Source organism: Nothoprocta perdicaria, unplaced genomic scaffold (genome assembly GCF_003342845.1).
Source record: "Nothoprocta perdicaria isolate Ctin4 unplaced genomic scaffold, notPer1 scaffold_31, whole genome shotgun sequence".
NCBI lineage: Eukaryota > Metazoa > Chordata > Aves > Tinamiformes > Tinamidae > Nothoprocta > Nothoprocta perdicaria.
The window spans coordinates 4,179,082-4,189,293 of record NW_020455544.1 but is presented as its reverse complement, the minus strand read 5'-3'; the positions used below and the strand labels follow the sequence as shown (position 1 = coordinate 4,189,293).

The 10,212-nt window shown below is 35.8% G+C and overlaps 1 long non-coding RNA gene across 3 annotated transcripts in view; it reads right to left on the bottom strand.

Annotated features, from left to right (window-relative positions):
• Nucleotides 1-10,212, bottom strand: part of LOC112950119 — a 72,513-nt gene that overhangs the window by 16,447 nt on the left and 45,854 nt on the right. The gene's annotated exons all lie outside the window — the stretch shown is intronic.

Genomic DNA, 10,212 nt, shown 5'->3' with positions numbered 1-10,212 from the left:
AAAAAAAAAAAAAAAAAAAAAAAAAAAAAAAAAAAAAAAAAAAAGAGAGAGAGAGAGAGAGAGAGAAAAGAGAGAGAGAAATATATCTAACCACAGAGCTATGATCAAGTTTCACACAACAGAAAAAATATCCTGACAGCTTAAGTTTTGCACACTGCTCAATGCAGCCTTGTTTAGATTATTTTTAAATAAATTAGGAAGGATCTTAGAGACAGTGAATCCCCAGAAACTCAGCTCAGGCTAATTACTTTAGTGAGAATCACCGCTTAGGAAGCAAAGGAGACAGCTAGGAAAATGTGCTTTCAAAGACCTATCTGATACCAACCTCAGCTCGTGCCTGCAGCTCGTTCAGATCACAGGCTAAGGTTGGCAAACATGATTTAGCTTCTCATCTAACCAGACACTGAAAGCTGATTTAACAGAGCATGTGCTATAGTCAGCTTTTTTTTCTCAGGGCACGAAAACTTGCAGAAGCCCATCTGCTTTAAGATGCTCCCATTCTGGTCACAGACCAGGGATTTCTGGATCACCGAACTGTCTCCAGTGATCACAGAGCAGCATTCACCGAACAAGGAGCAGATTCACCAGATGCACATATGCATTACAGCTTTGAAAAGAAACCTCTGTTATTCCTTTAAAATATTTATTTCCTATGAATGTCTGTTCTATGGCAACATTTATCATGCAGATGTGGATGGTTATTCCTTATTAAACTCCATTTCCTTTACTATATTAGTAGCAGTAGTACACATTATAGCCGTTCATATGAGGAATTCCCTTTTCTTTGCAATTCCAACCCAAGTAATAATTTAACCAGGTAATAAAATTAATTTCCACCTTAGCTGTCTGCTTTTTCTAAGTGCTCCTGCAGTAGTGCAAAAATATAATTAAAGTTATGCTAATAAAATTATCCAACAATTATCCCATTATTAACCAATACATCCACCCAGTGTAGTTCCTTAATACACCTTTGTCTGTTTGCCCACACACACACAACCCCAACTCAGGTTTACTCTATACTGAAAAAAAGATCCTGGAAACAGAGTAAGAAAAACTGTCAAAAATGAAAATCTCTTCAGTTTCCACCTGACATGTGACAGAGAGCCTGATTCTATTACATGTTGGTCCATTAACAGTGCACAACAATCGAGGAAATCATTTTCCACTCATATTCAAAGCAATGGAAGAGAATCAACTTGAAAAATGCCCTTCCAAAAGCGGGGTGGGAGTGACGGCTGCAAATCCTTCTGTCTGTTCCAGGAAAATGGCAGCCTCTACTCTTGCTATTGTCATCTCCCAAATGAGACCCCTGGAAAAAGATCTAGTTCCAAAATCCCTTGGAGCTGAAGCAAGAAGTCTGAATGCAGTGAAGATTCTGCATCTAGGGGTGATTTTTTTTTTTCCTTTCTCTCTCTGAATACATAGCAATAAACAGATTTCCACTTAAAAGCTAAATGTTTGCTGACTAGGACAAGTGTACTTATCCAGAAGATGTACAGGATCGGCTGGCAAAGAGGGAAACAAAAGAAGCTGAAGTATTTCTAATGTAGCCTAACATTTAATCACTTACCACCTAGTTCAAATATTCAATTTAACTGAAGACAACAAATAGTGGCTCATTACTCCTAATGACAAATTATTCTGTTATACTGAAAAGAAAAATTCAAAAGCACACGTAGATAATTATTCCTTAAAAGCAATCCAGCTTTACATCTGTTAAGTGACAACACTAATCATGTGTCTTCTCTGTTTTGTGCAAAAATTATGATCACCTAGAGTGAATGTTTTTGATGCATGTGGTTACAGAGCCAGCAAGCAGCAGTGAAATCTTCAGAGCACCACTTCTTATCTAGAATTGCCTAGCTACCCATTTTTATTAGCCCAAAATGCTTCCAAATTGTCTCTTTTGAATTTCCGAGATCTACCTGCCACTTCAAGGAGATTACACTCCATTTGACAGCAAAGATTCAAAATACAGTACGGCTTCCAGTACTTACCTTGGAAAATGTCTAAAATGTTTCTAGATGTTTACATCTCTAGCTAACCACTGTCATATAAACACAGGAAAAATATACCTATAGCCCACATAATCTAAAAGAAATTTCTTGTGCCAATATTTTCTTTCCCTACCTTTTCAAATCAAATCAACTTTGCTGTTGAAATCTACTATACTGCAAGCAAGCAAGGTTGCATAGGCTACTAACTCTAGTTCACAAAATCCTTTAGTTAAGCAGCCAAGTTTTTACTTCTGCTATTTTCAAAATATCCATACTTTGTCAGGCACATCAGTTCCTCAAGTGATAGCTTCACTGCTAATAAAAGCAGTCAAATTGCTGGAATTTCCAACATGTCTAAGAGAGATGAGTCAACGTATCAATACCAATCTAAAACCTTTCGAAAGTTAGCATATCTTCTTCCATTCTAGTTCTGGAAGACCTTAAAACTTTTTAAAGTTGATCAGGTATAAGAAATAGTCTTCTGTGCAAGTTTTTCCCCTTAATATTTTTTTCTGTTAAAAAAATGCAGGCAATCATGGAGTTTTGCATTATGAATTTGCGATGAAGGCTGAAAACTGACCTAACTTAATCACAACATCATTTGATCACCTTCATTATCAACTATCTTTATTCCAAATATTTAGAAAATATGTGGTTTCTAATAATGGTGTATTTTGTGGCAAATTTTAATGACAAGAAGCTCAATTCTTTTGCAAATTCTAGATACTTCCAATATCATTACTTGCTAAGTAGTCTTTTCCAACACCTACAGCACAGAGCTCAGTGTGCTGCATAAAGCAGTTACAACAGACTTTGTATGGGTGGTACACAAGCAGATTTTAGAGAAAAAAAAGAGGAATTTTAGGACATGAAGACAACTACAGGACAGAAAGAATCTCGCATGAACTGACAACAATTGCAGCCCCTGAATTTGCAGGTAGTCAAAAAACACTGCAAAGAAACTCAGCAGGATTTCATGTGTATTCATATGCCTTTAGGGACATAAAAACACTGAAATTCTAAAAAACAAACAAACAAAAAATTCCACCACACATTTAACAAACTGCCCGTGTCTCTGGAAATATTCATCTATTTTGCCTGTATTCTTATGCAACCAAGAACAAGCAAGCTGTGAACCAGAAGCTATGAAACTGTATAGGGCTGTTTTGCTCACAGAGCTTCCGCAATACGTCCAAGCTCCTATGTCAAATATGAGGCAAAAAAAGCTGGGAGAATTCAATTCATCATCTTCACAGTCTACGTTCAGATATAACAGTAGTTGATTGATAATACAAAGTACGTGTTTTATTTGACACTGGACTGGCACTGGATATGGGAACTCAAAACTGAAACTATTTTTTTGTTGTTGCATTACAGTGCAAATGTCACAGTTAGGCCTACATGGAAACTGCATGAAATCTACTTGATGTTTCTAAAGTCCTTTTGAGCTCAGCATCTATATACATCGTGTAAGAAATATCTATTCAAAAATGGAAAGCACTGACTTGATTTAATCTTAAACTTAAGAGCAATTTTGACTATTTGACTAAGGCAAAAAGGAGTAGGGGGAAAAGGGGAATGTTTGTTGTGTTTGTAAGTGATTACAGCAACATAATGTAGAAGTCACTGCCCTACTAACAGTAAGGTCTGCTGATTAAAGTCATGTGCATATACCTGATAAAACATCTCTGAGCATCACTCTTTTTAAAACCACCACAGTGTTCTTTCAATATACGAGCAGAGAAGACAAACGCGCTCATAAAGGACTTATATCTTACATGGTAATATCTGGGTTAGGTCAAATGCATGCAGAAAAATCCTCCTCAGCAGTGCCACAAACTGTGAAAGGAAAACGTGATAGAAGATACTCAGTACCAGCTCCATTTTATCAATTTCTAGGTCAGTTGTTTGTCCTTTAAAATGTCAAAGCCAGCCAAACATTCATGACTGAAGTCCTTCTAAATAATATCCTGTATTTGAAAACTAAAATATGCTTTCTTCTAGCTTTTCAGATTAGCTTGATGTGAAGAATAAATTTGCCTACTGCAGGAAGAGAAATTTAGAACAAAAATTCAGAGTCCTTCCCAGGTACTGACCTGACACCCTTTTTTATGCTGTGGCAAAAAAATCATCGATGATCTTTTCACATTTTCATGGCAAAAGATTTAGGGAATGCTGCAGTCACTGCTGCCTGCCTCTCAACTATTTTCTGCCATTGAATCTGTGCTCTGCTTCACAGCTTTTATCCATTTAAGGAATTAACTCTGTTTGTCATCATCTGTGACACAGGTAATCTGATCATTATTAAATCTTAGCACAAGTTTTCTTCACTTGCAAAGGAACTTGCTAGTTTAAACCTTTGAACAATCTGGAACAAAACATAGAAGTTTCTCACTGAGGCAGAAAAGCATCTTCTTTTGCCTGTGCTAAGTGCTCCACAAGGTTACACAAGGTTACACTGCCGCTAAAGAAGGCAGGTTCTGCTTTGACAAACCTGGTCACAAAATTCTAAAATAAGAATACATTTTCAGCGAGTTAATTCAAGCTGGTCAGGGGGAAAAAAAAAAAAAAAAAGCAGGTGCTTCATGGTGATAGTTTTCTAGTCATGGCATTAGCACATTCCTAGTTCCTTAAGGATTAATAAGGCCCTTGAGAATTAGTAAGTCTTTCTGAGTCGTATTCAGCAACCTTGCTCTCACAGATGCTGAATGTCCCAGTGACCTAAGAAAAATGCTCGGCTTTTTCCAGCATTTCATATTATTCATTTTAACTGCCTTCATATTGAGGCATACAGTGTATATATAATAAATACCTGTACTCAAAGCCATTTTTTTTCAGCTTTATGACTTTTTTTTTTATATGTCTTTTCATGGTGGCCAGCAGATTTATCAGAAGGGAATTAACACTATGGGCAAGTWTCTCTCCCACCAGCCTGCATCTGTGCAAAGCCAATTCACGCATCCAGCTGAACTGTTTCCACAAGGATCAGCCCAACACAAGGTATCACAAAGTGCATACAAAACTTCTTTGACCTCATTCTTTATGAAGTAGAACCTCTGTGTAACAACAAAACCTCAGCATCCGACTGAGCTGAAAAAAGCTTTTTGTAAGGAAAAAAAGTACACTGCAGAGCAGGATAGGCCAAGTGACACAAAATTCACCTTTTAATCTCTCCAAACAGATCTGTATTGAGGGAACCATAACCACAGTCAGTTGTTAGTAGTTCCATTGCTAGACAGAGAGAGGACAAACACAAACCCTTTTCTCATCACTRCTTCCATTTGCTGATCCATTAAGCACTTAATTAAACATCAAATTTATGACAAAGAAGTTATATGGTAACAGGAAAAACAAAACATCAAGCATGGAGCTGTACTTGAGACAGAGAGAACCCCCCAGCAACTGAGTCTGCCTGTGTCTGTACAGCCATGTACCTATTGCTATGTTTAGCACTTGGATCTCGAGTCCAATATGTTTACTCACCCTGCACACGAGTAACTTCAAGAATGAAGACTAAATAGCAAAATCACATTGCAATAGGAAGTTACTCCGTCATAAGRCAAAATACATGGTACAGAGATATTTTTAATATAATAACATGCATTGTATGAGCAAATAATTGTGTAATTAAAATAGGAAAAAGTATTGGCTTTCTATATTTTAAAAAATCATAATTATTCAAGTGAAAAAACAATGAAGTACAAATATAGTGATCGGTTTTAAAAAGCAGAGTATTGCAGGAAAGTGGTAAGTTATTGGTTTGATTTTTTTAAGCAAAACAGAACTAGAAACATTCTACTGTCCCTTTCAACTTCTGATAATAAACTGGGCATCAGGGATGCCAAAGTTGGCAGAGCAATAGATCCTAACAAGAACAGTGAAAAGGTCAGAACTGACCCATCTGTCTTAAAACAGAATGAAGAGGATGTTGGATGAAAGCTGCTAGCAATACACATAGCAGTTTCTATATCTTTCATACATTGAAAGAAAAGAATAAAATTATATTAAAATTATCATTTTTTTTTTTTTTTTTAAAGAGCTTTCTGAATACCCCTTACCTTATTACTGGCATTTTGGTTAGTATCTTAATTTGAATGAAAAGTGACCTTACTTCTCCATGGAGCAAGATAGTTCATGCAGAACTGAAGAGTGTGTGAATAATGCATTGCTAATAACTAGAACACATCAAAAAAAGAAACAATAAGTGCTGCTTCCAAAATTCTCTATTAAAGAAAACTTTTAAAAACTTGCTAGACACTGTGCAACATGAATTTGTCAGTCATTTTGGTAGTCGCATGAAATAATTAGTATTTTATGTTTTCACTACRTTATCCTATTTCCTATATCAATACATCATCATCAGCTTCTGTCCTCAAAATAACCATCTCGGTAAACAAATAGGTTATGCACTAAATATACATCAGCTGCAGAAGAAAGTAATCCAATTGGAATCACTTGTATATCTGAACAGGAGATCTTATCTTTTTAGTGCCATTCTGCAAATCTGACATTTCAGGTTTAGATGCTTGTGGGAGAAGAYGAACTGGCAATTGCAGATAATAGGCCATAATAGGGTCATACTTATTATCACATTTATTTTAATATATATTTAATATATTTAATTTTCCTATATAACTTATTAACTACTTTCAATAATTTGGGATGCAAATACCTAGCTTCTACAGGAAACGCACTTTCTACTTAAATAGACTATAGTTATTTGAATATGAAKATATTTCATTGAAAGCTACCCTGTGTTACATTTTAAGAATTCACATTACTTATTCCCATATCAAATGTGTAAGCCCTCCCACTTTAGCTACAGCTCTGCAAGTGCTTTTGCTGTACTACTTTCTCCTGTAYTTTCCATGGATTCTTCTATTATTGTAGCATTTCTTAAAATGGTTCAAAAACATCCATAAAACGTATTACTCCAGATTACAATTCGTTAGAGTAATTTTGATGGGGCCACTGGATTAATCTCTATAAAATTCTGTTAGACCTTTTCCTAAGGGTAATGTTTCTTATATAATGAAATCCTGTAAACACAAGGGTCAGGCAGTGAACCATGGCTAAACTGTGCAAAATTAAATTCAGGAAATACTACAGGCAGAGTTCTCCTTTATGCTCATCCAATCCTTGGATAACTCATGGGTAATGCTACAGAGAAAATACTGAGCAGATCTGTCGCCTGACACGCTTATCCAGCAAAGAAACTGCAGTCACGTCTCCTTGGTCATCACAGGGCACCTGYCACATCTGACATTCACCTGAAATCTGGTTTTCTTCATAGGAACCAAGGGGGCGTAAAGAGGGAGAGTCACTGCTGATGCTGCTTGTATCTTACCTTGATAGGGGAGCAAAGAGCAAGACAGAATCACAACTAATGGGAAGGTCCACCATTTTAGCCTCAAAATTATTAGAACATAACCATTTATAAGACTAAAATATATAGGCTAAACAAGACTAAATTTTTAAAACCATTTGCATACATTTTTAAAACATATAACACTGATGATCAATCAGCTCAAGGTCAGTGGTTATAACACAAGAAATAAATCAGCCCAAAACTAGCATCTGATATTCTTTSATGGTAGAGATTTGCTAGCTTTATGTTGTTGTAGAGAATTAAAACATTTAATGAAACATGTTTAAATGTGGCATGAAAGCTGCCTTTTTTTTTTTTCCCTCCCCACAGGATGACAACTCTAGCTAAAATTAATCCTTTGTCTTTCAAACTCTGAAGAGTAGGAACCACGGTAGTTATCAAAACCAGCCCTTTGACCCATACATCTAATCTAGCAAAGCAGTGTGCTCCAGTTCTACATGAGCAACATTTCAAAAATCAATAGAATAACTCTTGTGCTTAATATGCTTCATTTAAAAAGTGGTTTCCTYGAGAAAGTCAAGGAACTCAGCTATTTTTCTCACATAGGCCATATCTGGCAGAAGTAAAAAAGGCTCTGTGAACTGGCAAGGAGCAACATTAGATTTTTACTGCATGTTCAACAGTCAATTAAAATAAGCGTGACTGAATGAAATGACAATAACAATCTAAATGAAAAAAAAAAGCCTTTCAAGATTCAAAAGAAAATGCTTCTGGGCAGACTCCTCTCATTTTTCTTATTTTCCTTGAATAAACTGTTGCAAACCAGTCATGTGTGCTCTGATCTCTGCTACTTCATCTATTTATTTATTTGTTATTCACATTGCCATTTATAAAAGAATGAGGTCCTGATGAACTGCAAAGAATATTTGTCTATATTTAGAAAACAACACTTTTAAAGKTGTAACTCAAGAATTAAAAAACACAGCATAAAGTTTCCCAGTTCTAACTTGCCTTGATTTTTAGAAAGTTATTATTAGATTTAWTATCATAAAGGTTTTTTTGAGCTTTTAAGACCTCCCCTCTCTTGTAAACTGGTTGAGGTTGAATGGGATTCTGCTTTTACAGGAGTAACTCAGTACAAGTACTTGGTTCACGAGCTGCACTGACCCCTCAGGAAAATAAAATTGAAATTCTCTTTAAGAGAAGGAATCTCCTGAAAAATTAACAGACAATGCTGGCTTTTAATTTCTGGTACCGTAAGGGAATAATCTTCTCAACAGCCCACCACACTTATAGCAGAAGCAAAGGACACAGCTAAAGGTTCCYGGCAGTAGAAAGTCAGCACCAGCTTTGCAGGAGGCCAATTGTGGGTTTTATTTCTGACAGGCAGAAACAAAAGTTGAGGAGTACAACTTTACTAAACAATTTGCTAAACTATTACTACACTATTTTTTAAAAAAACTAACTYGATTCAATCTTTTATCTTCCTACAGGTCTGAGACAGTAAGAATTCGTTCAGTACTGGAAAATGACYGATATTGTTTTTTTCCATGGAGGGCATTGTGTAGTTCAGTGCAATAATTAAAATACATTTTTAACTGCTTAAAAAATTATATGTTTTATGCAACACCCACATAAGGAGAAARCTTGGCTTCAGTAGCAAAAGGACAGTTCAGCTGTAGGCTGTTTCTATATGTATAGTCTTAGTTGACAAGGCTCTTTGATGCATATCCTTAGGGCAAATTTGACATCTATTTCACCCCAGGCAGGCACAGATCACTTGAAGGATGTTTCTATATAATGACTGACTGCCTGCTAGAAGCCATGTCATTGTCCTCCTCCACCTCTTCAGATCTAATTTGCAGGTCAGGTGCATCTCATGACATGTCTAAAATGTCTCCCAGTAAATCAAGCAGTGAGAAGAGATGCCTGAAATAGTCCCCATCATGCTGACACCATGAAACCATGATGAGTAGTTCTGAGAATGTGTGGATAAACTCAGCTTGCCCTCATACTTGGTGCAGATAGTGCACTGTTTTTAAAGAAAATTCAGTCTCTGAAAAATCACTTTTAATATCTGTGCAGAAAAAAAAAAAAAATGTCTCTACATCTCCTTTAAAAACACAACAAAACAGAAAAATAAAAAGAAAAGCTATCTTTCTTCCTGTTAGGTTTTTTAGTTCTGCTTACATTCATCCTTTTTCTTGCCCTTCAATACAACGTTCTTCTCAGTGCCACAGTAGTTTAATTGTATAATATTTACTTTTATAGCCAATAGCTAAACACTAGTCTCCCTATCAAGCATTCAAATTTACTTCAGAAGATTTTGCATGACTTATGTAAGGTGACGGACACTTTGTAGAGTCTCCAGGTAGATAAACATAACAAGGTAGATCTTGAAAATATAAATAGGATCAATATGAGGCCATCTGTGAGCTAACCATTCCTAAATTGTTACTTTTGCAAAATTCCCACTGCAAACATGTCTTCTTGGTGATTATAGGATGAACTTGTTATTTATTTATTCTTTCATTCCATGCATTATACAGTAGCAAAAAACACTACCTATGAAGAAGTGCTAATCAATTAAGAATGAGTAAAGGATAAAATATTTCTAGAGGCAAAAAATCCACAGTAAATAAAACTTGCCCTTTCCCCATGCGATTTGATTTGCTAAACATCTGAAAACATTTCCACTCACAAGTCTGCTACAGTAATTTAAATTCTTTTTATCTTCCAAAGAGCAGCTGTGCAAGGTTTTGTTTTGTGTAAAATCTGCATAAAACCAAGAAATGAGTTATCCACCTATAAATAATATTGTTTTGCTTTTGATGAACAGTAGATGCTTTTTCCAGTTGTCATAAGATGATAGGTATTTGGCTAGAG